At 46.8% G+C, this 6000-nt stretch overlaps 1 protein-coding gene across 4 annotated transcripts in view; it reads right to left on the bottom strand.

Annotated features, from left to right (window-relative positions):
- EYA4 (EYA transcriptional coactivator and phosphatase 4) overlaps window positions 1–5796 on the bottom strand; it is a 232144-nt gene extending 226348 nt beyond the window's left edge. For 2 of the 4 annotated variants that reach the window (XM_029082981.2, XM_039911178.1), the window contains exons 1-2: window positions 5634–5795; window positions 1795–1907 (exon numbers count right to left, since the gene is read on the bottom strand). The gene's annotated coding sequence lies outside the window, so the exon portion shown is untranslated. Of the gene's footprint in view, window positions 1–1794; window positions 1908–5633 lie in introns of all 4 variants that reach the window. The other 2 variants (XM_039911180.1, XM_039911181.1) reach the window with 2 other exon arrangements.
- Window positions 5797–6000: the final 204 nt, after the last annotated feature.

Consider the following 6000-nt stretch of genomic DNA (forward strand, 5'->3'; position numbering starts at 1 on the left):
GGGAACAGGTATGTTGGAAATCCATCTGATATCTCCTGGTATCAGTTTCACTCCAGCAGTAACTGCTGTAACAAAATACCTCGCGATGGTCCTGAATACAATTAGTTTAAGATTCTCCAAAAGGAGATAATTTATAAGAGATGAAGAAAATTAAAGGACACTAGTCTTTCTGTGGAGGAAACTGTGAGAACATACTTTTCAATAAAAATTAAAGTGTATGGTACTCTCCTCATTGTTCAACTCTCCAGTGACAGGGATTCGAAACGTCTCTTTCTTTTTGTTAACACACTTTTCTATTTATTTCTTCAAGCAGTGATCTGAAATATTTACTACCAGACAGTACCTAATTTTAGGTTTTAAGTGCTTTAACAGCTCTATGAAATATGACCCACAGCTGCAATGTGGGACTATGCTGCATAAACTCCTTATAGAGAACTGTTTCACTCAGAGTTCATAATGTCTCTTCATTTACTTTAACTGAAAAAGATAATGAAAAAAACATAACGAATATTTGTGCTTTAAATTATCTGACCCCTCTCTAAATTTTTGAAAAGGATTAGATCTCCTCTACTGGCATTTTACAGAATAGATATGGTTTCAATGAGTGAAATAAGTTTAACTTTATCATTCAAAACTTGGAATGTGAACTATCCAATGTACTCAGCTTTCATAACAGTTCATGCGTATTCTATCCCTCTACAACTCTTTGAAATTTGGATTATTTAATTCCTTTGCATAAAGTACGGTATTCTAAAATGCTATAATACAGAAATACAGTTTTAAATCTCGGCATCAGCAAACTAAGAAATATTAAAAACATGCAATGGACATTCTAGCAGCCATGTACAATTTACCAAAAGTCACTACAGGCATCTGAAAGGAACTGTAATATAGGAAAACAGATCTCTTTTTTTTAATTCTTTTCAAACTCAACTCATTCTCTATCTGAAAAGGTTGTAAGGGACAATTGTTGAAGCCTATGCATGGAAAGAAATAAAGTTATTCCTGTCGGGCTTTTTCCAATATTAATTTAACTAAATTATTTTTGAAATCAACACATACTCCTAATCGTGACTTCACATTCTTGAACCAACTTTTGTTTTGTTTTTCATCAGGAAACTCACATCACAGATTAAGTTGCAGAGTAATTTGAAAATGATTTCACATTAGCATTTTCTTTCTGAAAGAGAGTTTTATTTCTCTACCGAGTCCTATAACTCCCTAAAATCTAGTTTCCTAAAAATCAATCCAAAAGCCTCTCCATCGCATACTTCCTTGACTCACCAAATCCCCCTCATCCATTCTAAATCTTCTAGCGCTACTACATTAATTTTGGTATGATCCCAAAGAGCTAAAGTGACATTCTTAAAGAGTACAGTGACTATTGTAGGGCCCTGATTTCTTTACCGGTATCGGGCAAAAACACCAAACAAAACGGGGGAAATTTTAGAAAAATCAGAAAACAATCAGCCCCATTTTATGGTTTACTTGGGTTCGAAACATAAAACGGTCACCTCTCTGACGTTGGTGTGCAGGAATCATTTTTAACTTACACTTCAAACCTTGACACCGGTTAGAGCAAAGCCTTTGCGGGATAATCACGACAGAAACCATCATTTTCGAGGCCTTTCCCTCCCCGGTGCCTATTGCTACAGGCTCATTCCCCCTCCTGCAACGGGATCCTCTCCAGATCCAGCAGCAAGAAGGCTTATTTCTGGGGGTCTCCCTTGCCAGATAATTTTTCCAAACGCTTTCTGACCTGGCCCTCCCCCCCAAGATGAACCCATAACGAACCTGTGGCTTCGAAGGGACTTTTAAAAACGTCGCTCTGGCTTAGCTCCTGGCTACCTCCAGGTACATCTTTCCACCAAGTTAGTTGGATCTTTCGGCTCAATCCATGCCCTGTGCTGGCCCGGGAAATCCAAGGAAGGGAAGGAGAAAAAAATCAAATCAACAAACCCTCCGGCGTCTTTTAGTATCGTCAGTTTCCCAGGTGCAAATGTAAGCGAGCGACACCGTCGACAGATCCCTATCGCGATGGCCCACCGCCGGTATTCCGGAGGGAATTTCTCAGCGCGCCCAGACGATTCCCGTCCCCATTCCCATCCCCATCCCTCCCGGAGGTCGCCTTCGGGAAAGGGGTAAGGAAAGGGGGTCGGGGAGGGAAAGCCCTTAATGTGAAATCGAACCTGTCGGTTGTCTTAGCTATCGGATTTTGGAAGTGTCTGGAATGACAGCCAGAGGCAAACTGATGGCCCAAGGCCCAGGAGGGTTGAACACGGAGAATCCTGTTACCTCCTCGTACCCGATCGGGTACACGGCGCGTACCCCTTGTCCCCGCCCCCTCCCCCTGCACACAGACACCCACACTCACACACACACACACACACACACTCGGACCGAGGGGCCTGCACGTGGAACCGCCCTCCAAACCAAAACACAAAGTCTTCATTCCTGCGTCCTCCATCCACTCCCCATTTCTTGAGCGCTTCCCGGGTGCAGAGCGCTGGGCTAAGCGCTCGGGAAAGGACCGTGCATCCGTTCAATCGTAGGGATGGATGGAGCGCTGGCTGGGTGCAGGGCGCTGGGCTAAGCGCTTGGGAAAGTGCAATCCATTCATTTAATCGTATTTTCTTGAGCGCTTACTATGTGCAGAGCCCTGGGCTAAGCGCTTGGGAAAGTAAAATTCATCCATTCGATCGTATGGATGGAGCGCTTGCTATGTGCAGGGCGCTGGGCTAAGCGCTTGGGAAAGTGCAATCCATTCATTTAATCGTATTTCTTGAGCGTTTACTATGTGCAGAGCCCTGGGCTAAGCGCTTGGGAAAGTGCAATCCATTTATTTAATCGTATTTCTTGAGCGCTTACTACGTGCAGGGCCCTGGGCTAAGCGCTTGGGAAAGTAAAATTCATCCATTCAGTCGTATTTGTTGAGCGCTTACCATGTGCAGGGCCCTGAGCTAAGCGCTTGGGAAAGTGCAATCCATTCATTCAATCGTATGTATTGAGCGTTTACTATGTGCACAGCGCTGGGCTAAGCGCTTGGGAAAGTACAAATCATCCAATCAATCGTATTTCTTGAGCGCTTACTATGTGCAGAGCCCTGGGCTAAGCGCTTGGGAAAGTGCAGTCCATTCATTCAATCGTATGTATTGAGCGTTTACTATGTGCACAGCGCTGGGCTAAGCGCTTGGGAAAGTACAAATCATCCAATCAATCGTATTTCTTGAGCGCTTACTATGTGCAGAGCCCTGGGCTAAGCGCTTGGGAAAGTACAATTCATCCATTCACTCGTCTTTATTGAGCGCTTAGTGTGTGCAGAGCGCTGGGCTAAGCGCTTGGGAAAGTACAATTCATCCATACACTCGTATTTTTTGAGCGCTTACTGTGTGCAGAGCGCTTGGGAAAGTACCACTCGGCGACAGATGGAGACCAGCCCTGCCCCACAGCGGGCTGACAGTCTAGGAGAGACAGGGGAGACAGACAACAAAACAACACAAGGAGACAGGCATCGATAGCATCAAAATAGATGAATAGGAAGAGGAGGGACGACACCTCCCCTTCCTCTCTCCCAGGGTGAAGATTATTAAATGACTCTCCTGCCCTGGGCTGGTGAAAGAGCAAACACATCTCACACGCGAAAATAAACCACTCACAAACACTCACACAAAACAAACCCACTCAACACACAAAACACACACACACACTTGTGTTAAAAACACACGCAAAACACCCACACTTCTTTGTCTTTGCCCGGCAAGCCAAACCCGGGCCCCAAACATTCTCCCTCTAAGGGGTGTAGAAAAACAAAACAAAACACAACGAAAAAACAACGCAAAAATTAGCCACCCAATGACAGACGTGCGACCCTTCCCCTACAACCCCCCGTTCTCCTCTTGCTCTGAAAGGGGACCCCGTCGGCGGAGCTTCCTAATAGCTACAAGCTGTCCCGGGTCTTTGTATACAAAGGAAGGAAAATATTTAAAGTGCTACTAAGTAAAGATTTTTGGAGGCCGAGAGGCACCGATTAAACAACCCAACCAAAGGCCGGGGAGGGACGGCCAGGTTGAACAATGCCGGGAAAGAGACAGCCTTTAATAATTAATAGTAATAATAATGGTATTAGGTGATAATCATAATTATGGTAGTTGGTGAACGCTTACTATGTGCTAAGCACTGTTCAGCTTCAAGGAAATTACTGCGCCCAGCTGGCTGCTAGAGAAGGGGGGGAGAGGGGCTTAAAGGACAGTCCGGGGGGGGATCCCCTAAAATTCACCCTGCATCTCAGTGTGGGGGGGGAGGGTGGTAAACCGAGGGGTGCCCCCTTCCCCGGGGCAGAGCCGGTGCCAGTTTGTGGATGGCCACTCCCCTTCCCCCTGGCCTGGTCCGGCCGGGTCCAGTCCTGGAGAAGTTGGCAAGCAGGGCCTACTCCACCCTCGCCAACTTCCCAAAGGTACTAAAGTCTTCTTTTATCCACCCGGGAAAAAAAGCAAACAAACAAAAAACAAAAATCCCACCCGGGTTCCTGTCTCCCTTGGCTCAGCATCTTCCCCCTGGAAAAGTTAAGGGGAAGGAGAGGTGGGCACGGGGTGGGCGAAGATGCCAGGAGGAGCACGCCCACCTAAGGCACCGGCCAAATTCCGAAAGGGTGGTGGGATTTTGGCTTTTTTTGTTTGTTTGGTTTTTCCCTCCCCTGCTACCTGGTATTAGCCCATCGCCACGATGGTCTGTTGGGGAGGAGGCTTCATTCATTCATTCAATCGTATTTATTGAGCGCTTACTATGTGCAGAGCACTGTACTAGGCGCTTGGAATGCTTCGTCTCCTGGCCTGGAGGGGAAAGCTGGGCCGTGGACGTTTGGACTGTGAGCCCGTTATTGGGCAGGGATTGTCTCTATGTGTTGCCGAATTGTCCATTCCAAGCGCTTAGTACGGTGCTCTGCACATAGGAAGCGCTCAATAAATATGATTGAATGAATTGTCCATTCCAAGCGCTTAGTCCAGTGCTCTGCACAGAGTAAGCGCTCAATAAATACAATTAAATGAATGAATGCATTATACATTCCAAGCGCTTAGTACGGTGCTCTGCACATAGTAAGCTCAATAAATACGATTGAATGAATGAATGAGTTGCACATTCCAAGCGCTTAGTCCAGTGCTCTGCACATAGTAAGCGCCCAATAAATACGACTGGATGAATTGTCTATTCCAAGCGCTTAGTACGGTGCTCTGCACATAGTAAGCGCTCGATACTACTGAATGAATGAATGAGTTGTACATGCCAAGCGCTCAGTGCTCTGCACATAGTAAGAGCTCCATAAATACGACTGAATGAATGAATGAATGAGAAGGACCGGCCGGGGGGGCCGAAGCGGCTCGATGTCACCCTCGCCCTTCCTCCAGCCCCCCAATTCTGGCGGCTTCCCTCTGCCTTGTCTGCAAAAAGCCCCCCCCCCAAAACCCACCCCCACCAGCAGTGAGGAGGGCAGGTCGGGGGGCCACCCCGTGGTACCCAGGGGGCAGAACTGATGGGCTAAGCGGGGAGCGCTTAGTACAGTGCTCTGCACCTAGTAAAAGCTCAATAAATACGACTGAAAGACTGAAAGAGGGGGCTAAGCAGAAGAGGGTACTCACCTCCCGCCTCCAGGATAGCCGTCACTCTTTTTTCTTTTTTAAAAAAAAGCCCCGGATCCTTATTTATTTGATTTTATTCTGGCCTCTTCTTTGAGTCCAAGTTTCCTCCTGTGAGCTGTTCCTCCGGCGGAAAACAGGACATCCCCTTCGACCACCACCCCCCCAGCAAATAGCTGCACAAGTGCGAAAGAATTGGGCGGGGGCAGGGGGAGGGGGGAGGAGGAAAGTAAAAGAAGCCAAAACTTGGCTCCCCTTAAAAACAAAACAACAACAACAACAAAATAAGCCTCCCGTAGAGGAGTTGTCAGATGCAAGTCCTTTCGGAGAGAAAGGGGCGGGGGGTTTCCCCGCAAATAGAAAAAGAAAA

This window comes from Ornithorhynchus anatinus, chromosome 2, assembly GCF_004115215.2.
Source record: "Ornithorhynchus anatinus isolate Pmale09 chromosome 2, mOrnAna1.pri.v4, whole genome shotgun sequence".
NCBI classification, from domain to species: Eukaryota; Metazoa; Chordata; class Mammalia; order Monotremata; family Ornithorhynchidae; genus Ornithorhynchus; species Ornithorhynchus anatinus.